The sequence below is a fragment of the Oenanthe melanoleuca genome, chromosome 20, assembly GCF_029582105.1.
Source record: "Oenanthe melanoleuca isolate GR-GAL-2019-014 chromosome 20, OMel1.0, whole genome shotgun sequence".
NCBI classification, from domain to species: Eukaryota; Metazoa; Chordata; class Aves; order Passeriformes; family Muscicapidae; genus Oenanthe; species Oenanthe melanoleuca.
Genome location: NC_079353.1, coordinates 11,147,385 through 11,158,222, shown reverse-complemented (window position 1 = coordinate 11,158,222; position 10,838 = coordinate 11,147,385). Strand labels below are relative to the sequence as shown.

The window sequence follows — 10,838 nt, the reverse complement described above, 5'->3', positions numbered from 1 at the left end:
GAAGCCATAACATTTACAGTTTCCAGCCATGTTAAACCCTTCCCAGTTAAAGCCACAATGTTTTTATCTTCAGAGTTAAACCCTCAGATCTGGGCTTTAAAGCCACCACAGAGTCTCTCTCAAGGAGTGGGGCAGCTGCACTGAAAGAGATGTAAGAAAATGTAATTGCATGGGTTCATGTGAGGCTTGTCTGCTTCAATTATCTCTGCTCTTGGGCAATTACCATCTTCTTTTGGATTTTTCCAGGTTCCCTGCTTCTGCCACCCACATTCCCATGGACAGCCGGATTTCTCAGTCTGGGCTGTGTGCTGCTCCCACCTGACATGTTGTCAAATGACTGCTCCAGAAGTGACAATGGCACGAAATCTCTGCACTGGATTAAATGACTGTTAGCAGGTAACTCCAAATTAGACTGTGTAGGTAGGAAAAACTCAAGGAAATTTAACACTTCACCAGCTGCCATGATGAAAGGTTGGTGACATTCAACAAGGGAGTACAAACACTGAAAAAAGTATGGCAGTCTGGAAATCCATCACTCTTCCTTCCCTCCAGATTTGGGGCATTTCTCCAAGGTTATTGGTTGTTCAGGCTGGATATCAGGAAAGGTTCTTCTTCCCCAGAGGTGCTGGCAGTGCCCAGGCTCCCCAGGGAACAGCCCGAGGCTGCCAGAGCTCCAGGAGCTCCAGGACAGCACTGCAGGGATGCTCAGGGTGGATTTTGGGGTCTGTGCAGGGACAGGAGCTGGGCTGGATGTACTTTGTAGGTCCCTTCCAACTCAGGATATTCCAGAATTGCTTTCTCATCTTTTGACCCCTCTGCTTTCCTTTCCCCTCTCTCCTATCTCACCCCAGCAACATGAAGAAGTCAACCCTGTCAGTTAAGAAATAATAATAAAAATAAGAAATAATAAGCCAATATAAAGTATTTTTTTAAGAATACAGATGATGCTCTGATTTTCTTGTAAATCATTTTGGACTCACTGTTGGTATGTTTGCAGCCCATGGGATCTCTGCTGAATTGCAGACCTGCCACTTCCATCAGAAAATGCCCATAGCCATGGCACTGCCAGGTTTTTCCCAGGTGTGTGTGGGATCCTATTGCAGTTTGAAGGCATTCCCCTTTGTCCTGGCACTACAGCCCACAAGAAAGGTTGGGCAGCCTCTGTTGCACAAAGCCCAGGAAAGGTTGGCTGCCAACCTCCAGGTTTCCTGCTCCATCTCTGCCTGTAGGAGCATGCAGATATCTGAACCTTGCACCATTAAATTAGTCCAACCCTTTGGCCTGGGAGGGAGGGATTTGCTGACACAAAGTGAATTATTAATACAATTTGCAGGAGGTAACCTCACTGAATCTCTCACATGGCTGCTTCTCTGTCTGTATGCAGGGCTGCAACAGCAAGGTTAATACAGAGCATCCATCATTTCCATTAATAGATGGCAGAGCTGTTTGGATCCCTTGTGTGGTCTGCCTTTAATTATGTTTTAAGGTGGCCTCTGCATATTTATTGCATATATTTCTTTGCAGTGAAATCTGGTCAGGTCTGTGGGCTGACATTAAACCTGCCCATCACATCTTCTGTACAGGGATCTTTCCAAAGCAAATAATACCTTGTAGCAGGAGGAACACAGGGAAATGATGCTGGTCCAGCCTGTCTTTGTGAGGAGGCAGATTTCAAATGGATTTTTTTTTCCTGCTTCCAAAATGTATCAGGAACACTGAGCTGCATTTTGTGACTCCAGAGCCTCTGTGCACCCAAGATGGACAGAACAGCACTAATGTAGATATTCTTTGTTACTGTCCTGTTAGTGGCCAGGACTGCCCTCAATTCTTCAGTTTAATAATACAGTTTATTGTGCATATTATATTTTTAAAAGGGTGTCTGTTACCTGAGAATGAAATTACATTCAAAGGTCTGTGTTGCTTTTATCTCTCCTCTGGGCATCCAGTTGACTTTCCAAGATTTGCACATGAAACATGAAGTATCTGGGATTTATTAGATTGTCACATTTTAATATTAACATGCAATAGTCCATCCAGAACATTTCTTTTATACTGCTCTGACCAGAAGGAAATGTTTCATTTGAGGCCTGTGTGTGCACAGGTACAAAGGAAAAGCAAAAGAAAAGCATTAAAAACATCAGTCTAATAAATTCACCTTTCATGTATAAACCATATGAATAGTATATAGGGAATAGCAGCAGGAACAGGACCCCTGGCCCAGACAGAAGGAGAAAAGAGGGGAGAAGAACTGGAGGTTAAATTTCTGTGTAGGTCTGGCCCCTGTTTTCATTGATTCACAGGCTCTGTCTCTGCCTTTACAGAGACCTGTGAGGCACAGCTGGATCCACTCTGTTTCAGATGGTCATGCCAAGGGTGAGCAGCAGTGGAATGGCCTCAGATTTACCCTTGACTCTTTTGTTTGTTTGTTTTTTTCTGCCAGCCAGAGAGGCCAAGAGTGTTTGCACTTGTCCCCAGTGCCCAGTCCAGTGTGTGCCACAGAGCCAAGGGCCAAGTGTGAGCTCCAGTCTGGAGCAGAAGGGCCCTTCCCTCCCCCTCTGGAAACCAGGAGAGAGGGGTGTGCATGGAGACACCCTGGACAGTCCTGCAAACCCAGCAAGCCCTGCTCCATGTCAGTGGCACCAGCACATCACTGTGAGCCAGCCCTGATGCTGAAGGCATCTCCTGACACAGGTGGGTGAGGCATGTCTGCCTTTACTTTCTGTCTCTGTCTCTGTCTCCCTGCAGATCCCTAAAAATGGCTTGTGAGAGAGAGGTGTGGATATACGAGAGAAATCTGGTGAGCAGAGTGGAGTGCTCTCATCACCTGATGGACCAAACCTTGCATGGCAGATCTTTGGGAGCTGCTGCTGCTTTCCAGGCTGGAGCTGTGCTGATCTCCTGGTGTGCTCCACCTGCTGCAGCTCAGGGTGTCACCGAGCCTGAGACAACTTGTTTGCAGAGGATGTGTCTAATCCACTGCTCTGATCATCCCAGCTCACCAGCTGCTCCCACACCACTGGATAATATCCATCCTCAATGAGCACGGGCTGCTGAGGGTCATTAAAATTCCTCCTCAGTCGTGATCATTAAACAAACCATACAAGAGGCAGACTCCATACCTGGGGAAAGTGGCACGTTAATGGAGATGCACCCAGCATAATTGCTGCCATCCATCACCCCCATCCTGCTGCTATTGACAAAGTGCAGCTAAATATTTAAATAAGCCATTTTTCTTCAGAAGCCAGAGGATTAGATGCAGCCAAATTTCTCAGTCTAGTCAGCAAACGATACAAATCCAAGGATTAAACAGGATTTGCTGGAGTGAATGAGAGCTGCTCCTGCATTATGCTTTATGGAAAAATATTCTTTGCTGCCAAGACTGTTGCTTGGGGCAAGAAGGGGAGGAGAGACAATTCTCCTTCCTACTGGAAGCAAGAAAAATAGAATTAGTTTCTCTTTACTCCACACTCTTGATTTACTTTGGGTGTGTAGTTGAAGGAAAATGTGGCTTTCCCAAGCTCCATTAGACACCTACATTTCCTCTAAAAAGCAAAACATATGAAATGAAGATGTAGGTGTTGCAAGGCTCTGTGTATCTCTTTTGCTTCAGGGTCAGCTCCTTGGAAGGCTTACCAGGTGGTTCTCAGTAAAATAAAGGAGAAATGCTTGCTGAAGTAATTTTTTCTTGGATACATGTTGGTAGGCTGCAGTTTCCCCACATCTGGAGACAGGTACATTGAATTTATTGGGTGAAATAGGAGTCTTCATTGAAGCACTACAGATACTTTCAGAGGGAGGTAGGAAGGATTTACAAACACAAAAAGATATCTTTCCTGGGGCTGGCTGGGAATATTTTTTTAACAGAATTCCATTTCATTTGGAATGTCTCAGTTCATGAAAAGTTAATGAAGTTATTAACAGGAAAAATTGTTAATTTTTTTTTTTTTTTTTTTTTTTTTAATAATCCAAGTGTAAATTTCTAGGCTTTGGTTATTGCTTTTTTCCAGGATAAAGTATCTTGCTTTATTAATTTGTCCTTAAACTTAGTAATAATATGGTTAAAAAAGCAAAACAAACGAGAGGAATGAACTGAGCTGATGCAAATTAAATTGAGCTGAAATATTTGAAAATACCCGAACCATGAAAGGCACAAATTTTGAGTTTTCAAAACTGATGTGAGTTAGAAGCTTTATATTGATTTCAATGCCAATATCTCCCATCATTCTTCATGGGATAGAAAAAAATCAGCTATTGGCCTTTCTTAGTGGTCAACTCAGTTTGGCAGCTCACAGGAGTGATTTGTGGGTTATTTTTAATGGAAGTGTGAAATCCCTTCAAATCTTGGTTTTTCTGATAGATTCATGTTGGTGGGGGGAGGAAGAAGAGATTTGTCTTTGCAGTGATAGCAGAAATGTTTGCATGTCCTGGCATTTTTCAGGAAATGCCCCAGATTTGTTGGTCTGACTGATCTGGGAGCCACAGAAAAGTTCTGTCCATGCACTTTAGGCAAGGTGTGAATCTCAAGGAGAATTGTCATAAATGAGCCAATCAGAGCTACTCAGTTTGTGCAGAACCTGGGAAGACTTTTTCTCCCAGCAGATTATTTCTCTTTACCTATTCACAATAATTTATTGCAGGATCTGAAGTCAGATAACATCTGACCAGAACCCTGCTCAAAATAAAAATATGACTTCTCTCCCTGGTACATCTGTCCAAGGATTGCATGTGCTTGCCTTGTCAGATCAAATGTTACAAACTTTTCCCCCTTGCATCAATCAATGTCAGGAATCTGAGCCTCGTGCCCATCTCTGGGGAAAGACAGCAGCATTTATAAATCATGGAGAAAAAATTAAAATAGTAAGATAAATGTTTTTCAGCTCAGGCTTGCAAGGGATTACAGAGTGAATATTTTTCCCTAAATTATGAAAAATAAAACTGTTCCACCCTTACATCATAGAGAGAGGGTTTGGTGGAAATTAAGTAGATTATTCTTTATGGCTTTATTGAAATTCTACTAAGATGTCTAAAAATCCACAAGCCTGTTGCTTTGCAAGTAAATTCAGTGTTTCATCTTTGTGAATTGATAGTGATACATAAATGCCAGCTTTATTGAACATGTCTCCACTGTCTGGCTATCCAAACAGCACTAATTAACTCCCTGAGTCCTGTTCCAGCATGTATTTGAACTCATTTAAAAACGTGCTTTAAAGCAGTTGCTGCAGAAATGCAGACTAGAAATGTGGTGCATGCTTTTAGCAGAGAGTAATTAACCACTGAAATAAATTACCCAGCAGCAAGGTGGATTCTCCATCATTTGAAGTCCTTAGCTGGAGGCTGAATGTCTTTGTGAAAGATGTGTGGCAGCAACAGGAGCTGTAAGCTTGGGGCTGTGAGAACCTTTGTGTATTTACAATTCTGCTGAGCAGGGTTTGTAGGAGAGTTATCCCTGCTCTGCAGGAATTCCAGGTGGGACACAGCTCCTCTGCCAGCTGGAGCAGGACCCAACATCTGGAAGATTTTCAGGAAGGAATTCTTCCCTATGAGGGTGGGCAGGTCCTGGCACAGGGTGCCCAGAGCATGTGGCTGCCCTTGGATCCCTGGCAGTGCCCAAGGCCAGGCTGGATGGGGTTGGAGCACCTGGGACAGTGGGAGGTGTCCCTGCCATGGCAGGGGTGGGATGGATGGGCTTTAGGGTCCCTCCCAACCCAACCCTTCTGTGATTCTGTGAAAGCAGCTGACCACAGCAAGAGCTTCCTTTGCTCACTGTGCTTCTCACCCAAGCTGAGTGGAACACGAAAATCTGTTGATTGTTACCAAAATGGAAAATGCTTCTGAAATACCTTAAGCAGATTTTTATTTAATGCTTATTTTGACTGAAGGAAATCTGGTAAGCCTTGATTGGGGTTGGAAAAGCCTGGAAAAGTTGTGATTTAGCAAAAATAAGAACTTCTTTGGATTTCATGTCCAGGAAGCAACAGGATTTCACATAAAATATGGAAAGGAATCAGAAACCCTTTTTCAATGTGGCACCTGTTGGCTGATGCCCTTTCCATGCACCTGGGTGAGCAGACTGTGTCCACACAGTGAGAGGGAAGGAACAGGTAAAACACAGCAGCAGGATTAGCAGTAAAGGGAGGTGTGTGGTGCCACTTTCAGGTGCTGAGCCTCCCCTGGGGCAGCAGGAACATCCCAGAGCCCGTGTGTGCAGCAGCAGCAGCAGCCAGGAGGCAGCTCCTGTGATCCCCAAGGTGGGTCTGTGCCACATAAACTGTCCCAGCCTCCCTGAGAGCTGGCAGTAATGGGATTAAACAATAAACATTTTGTCACAGTAATGAATCCTGGCACCCATCTTTCTGATATGATTAAATCAGTGTGGAGACAAATTCTTCATTTCTGATGCCGGGTCACTGCACAAGTAACAGGTTTGTTTCATTCTTTGTTTATTTTTATTTAAATTCTCAGTTAAGCCAGGTGCTACCAGCAGTAATGAGGTCACTCTGGATTAATTTCTACCTTGTAATGGCAGGGAGCACAGAGTTCTTTATTTTATCAGCTGTGGATGTTCAGGAGTCTCTGCCTGGCACAATGGGGCTGGTTTCTCTCTCCAAGGGGACACTCACCCTGCATGCACAGACACAGAACTGGGCTCTTCCCATTCCCTTGGCATTCCTTATTCACCAATAATGCCCTGCAAAGCCCTGTGGGAGTAGCTGCACTGGATTATGCCATGAGGCACGCAGAGAGCTGTTAAGGGGCCATATAATTATTGTCATTGATGAAAAGTCCCTTTCACTGCAGCTCTGCTGCTCACAGGTGAAAGAAGGCTCTGCAAATACACCATCAGCCATTCACAATTAACTTGGTTATGGATGGCACCCATAAATATTTAAAAACACTGAAGGAGAAGTAATAAATGGTTGATTTGTTTTGTTGACTGCAGCTGCTGCAGGCTTGTGCTCTTTGTGTATAATTCTTTATTCCATTTAGCACCAATGGATATATATTCCCTTGCCTCCCCCTCCTTTTAAACTTTTATCATCTCCTGAAACCTGTTTTCAGGTTCTTTCCTGGCCACTGCACTTGGCTGGAGGATCTGGGGTGATAAAGTCTTGGCTCTGCCATCCGTGGAATGCAGTGCCATTAACTGCAGCTCACAAATACACTCTCCCCTTCTCCAGATGCCTTGTAAAGCCAAAATTATCTGCACTTCCCTGTACCCAGCTGGGGCTTCCTTTCATTCATCCTTAACATCTGCAGATCCAATTTGCACTCAGGTGCAATTCCCAGGAGCTCAAGTGCCAACAAAAAAATTTTGTAATAAACTGGTCCCTTCTTTCTCTTTGGTAGCCACTGTAATAATTCATAGGGCACAGATGGCAAGTTTGGCTATAGGTTTGGAAAGAGAAAAAAAAAAAGCATGATCAACAAGAAATTGTAACTTTTGTGCTGTTAGATCAGCAGGCAATGCTGCACAGCTTAAAAATAACTGTCCTTGCTCCATGTCCTTTTTCACTTCCAGCAATAGTTTCAGACTCTTCTAATCACTCAGTTTGCTTTCCTCTGGGCTGGCAGGGGCATCAGCTATTGTAAAGAACAGTCCATCCAGTGGAATATATCTCCTCTGAAGGACAAGATTATTCTTCATTTCTCTTTAAAAAAAAAAAAAACAACAACAAAAAAAAAAAAAAAAAAACTCAGAAGAAGGGAAGTGTTTGGTGAAATTCCCTTCAGCCTTGCTGTATGTGTTTGTATTGGTTTGTGGTGCACTTTCTCCTTCCTCCAGCCCTCGGGGCACTGAGGGCTCCTCACCCTGGACTTAAAAAGGACAGATCAATAATAGCCATAAGCTCTCTCACTTTTCTAGTGCTTGACAAGCCTTTCCATGAAGAAGTTTTCCCTAATATCCAGTCTAAACTTCTGGTGCAGCTCGAGGCCATTCTTTCTGGTTCTGCAGCTTGTTACCTGTAGAAGGGGCTGACCCCACCTGGCTGCACCCTCCTGTCAGAGCTTTGTAAGGTCTCCCCTGAACCTGCTTGTCTCAGCTCTCTCAGGGCTCCAGACCTTTCCCCAGCTCCATTCCTTCCTCTGGACACTCTCTGAACCTTCTTGCAGTGAAGAGCCCAAAACCAGACCCAGGATCTGAGGTGTGGCTTCACCAGAGTTGTGTGCAGGGGCACAGTCACAGCACCTGTAGTTAGTCACTGTCAGCTGCTGCCCCTGGCAAGGAAAAATGATGGAACCACAGAAAGAATGGGAGATCCTGCCTGGGAAGATGATGGCTCTGGGGTGGTCCTGGGGGGGCAGCAGCCACAAAGGGAGCTCAGCTCTGCAGCACAAGGACAGCCCTGTGCACATGCAAAGAATCAGCAGAATTAGAGGAGTAAGCTCATCTCTGTCCTGAGGACTGAGTGCTGGCTGCTGGAGACCTGCACCCACTTCTGACTCGTCAGAAGTCACAAGAAGGTCTTGCACAGACCTCACAGGAGGGGTAGGAAAACGATTCAGAGCGTGGGAAATGAGCTACATGACCTGAAACACCAAGAACTCTATTCATTATCTTATTAAAAGATGGAGAGGAGATTTTTATCGTTAGTTTTGAGTATCTACATGGAGAGGAGTCTGGAGAATAAAAGGCCTTTTGACCCTGCAAAATAGAGCCTAACAAGAGGGCTGGAAAATGAGTGTGGAGAAACTCAGCCTTGAAGTACAGCAGCGTTTCCCAGCAGAACATCACCGAGCAGAGCCGGCAGATTGTGTATAATGAGATTTGGTATCTTAAAAAGAAAAGGATTCCCATCCAATTTCAGTGAGAACCTCTCCTCCTTGTTCTCACAGCAGCCAAGATTGCTGGGTTGCTCGTGCTGCTGTCAAAGCCTCTGAGCCACAGTCCCACAGCACCATCTCTTTTCTGCTGCCTTCTGGGCTGAGCTCAGTCTGTCCTCCCCAGGGCAAGGAGCTGTCACAGGCACAGAGGGACCAGGGCACCTGACCTCTGCCCTCTTGCCTTTATTGGATGTTTTTTGAACTCTAATTGAGCTGCAATCCTGGGCATTTAAAACAGATTTAACCTTTCCTTACACACTAGCAGCAGCCAGGGAGAAGAAACAGAAAATGATGCTCCTCTTTGGAGATTATCTTCTCTCCCAACTACAGAAGTGTGGGCATGAATGGAGGCACCAGGCAGGAATTTACCCATTTCCCTGGAAGGGGTTTTGTAAATAGCATTAGCAGATAGAAAATGATGGATGTGACTCCTGATCCACACAACCTCACTGCAAGGTGGAAGCACCAAGTACTGACCTGTAGAAGGGAAACCAGGAAAAGGGGGACAAGACAGGTCTTTATTTAGATTCAGTTCTTTGTTCTTTTCCCTTTTTTCCCACCATTTCACTTGCTCAACAGCTTAGATCTAAACAAACTATCAATACACCCCACTGAGTTACACCAGGGACACATTTGACCCATTTATTTTTAAGTGCTCCTGCTCTCTTTTTGGTATCTGCTCCAGTGTGAGCTATTAAAAAAAGCAGCTTCATTAAAGCAAAAGGTATTAGAAAAGGTGCCTGTGTGTAAAAGAACTAGTTGGGAGCTAATGGGATCTTTCAAGAGATTTGACTGTACCAGTGATAATTGAAACAAACAGACCTCAGTGGTCTAAACTAATTCAGAGGAGCTGTATTCCTGTTTTTTTGTTGCACAGGCAGTAGTTTAGCACTCTGCAGCTCCCCACTGGCATGAAGAGACACTTACAGCTGTTTTCCCCCCTGATGCCAGCACTCTGTGGAGCTAATGGGGGGCTCCCCAGGCCTGATGAAGTGCACAGCCAGAGGACTTGCCATATGCCTGGGGAATTTCACCTCTCTTCAGACTCTATTCAGCCCCAGCTCCCAAGGTGAAATCCCATTTAGGTCGGTACATTTTGGCACTACTAATCACAGTGATGTGGTGAATGCTTCCTGTTCTTATTGCTGGGCTGGTGTCTGTTGTGTGCAACCAGGCATGTGCTGCCTTCACCCCTGCCGTGGTGACCCCATTGCAGCAGGGAAAGGAAATTGAGATCTAAATGGGGAAAACTTTGCTGCAAATAAAAATAAATGAAAGCACAAGAAAAAACCAAGGACTTTGTGCTGATTTTCTCTGCTGCTGCTCTCACAGAACAATGAGGAGTATAATGTAAGATTTTCCAACCTCTAACTATCTATCAGCACAACAAATTTCACTATTCTTCATGTTTCTTTATTCTTAAATAACTCCTTGTGTATTTACAGAGCTGTTTCTCTGGTGCAGTTTTGGTAGATTGCATTGGAGAAAACTGTTTTAATGTGGGGCCAAGGGAAGTCTCCCACCTTATGATGTGTTGGCCTGTGTTGGAGAGTGAATGTCCCCAGACCTCATCCTCCCCTGGCTCCATGTGCTGCTCCCAGAAAGCCAGGACTGGATATTCCATAGAATCAGGGACTGGGTATTTTATAGAAAACAGGAGCTGGGTATAGTATAGAATCTGGGACTGGGTATTTTTTAGAATCAGGTTCTGGGTATTTTATAGAATTGGGAGCTGAGTATTTTATAAAATCAGAGGTTGGGTATTGTATAGAATCAGAGGCTGGGTATTGTATAGAAATCTGGGAGTGAATGTTGTATAGAATCAGAGGTTGGGTATTTTGTAGAATCAGGGACTGAATACTTTATAGAATCAGGAGCTGGGTATTGTATAGAATTAGAAGCTGAATATTTTATAGAATCAGGGGCTGAGTATTTCATAGAATCAGAGGTTGGGTATTTTGTAGAATCAGGGACTGAATATAGAATCAGGAGCTGGGTATTCTATAGAATCAGGG

General features: G+C 44.3%; 1 long non-coding RNA gene across 1 annotated transcript; it reads left to right on the top strand.

Annotated features, from left to right (window-relative positions):
* The first annotated feature begins 2,500 nt into the window (after positions 1 to 2,500).
* LOC130261340 (uncharacterized) lies at positions 2,501 to 10,636 on the top strand. Its single transcript, XR_008841974.1, has 3 exons — positions 2,501 to 2,691; positions 6,157 to 6,248; positions 9,701 to 10,636. It is a non-coding gene; the product is annotated as an uncharacterized LOC130261340 (long non-coding RNA).
* The last annotated feature ends 202 nt before the right edge of the window (positions 10,637 to 10,838 follow it).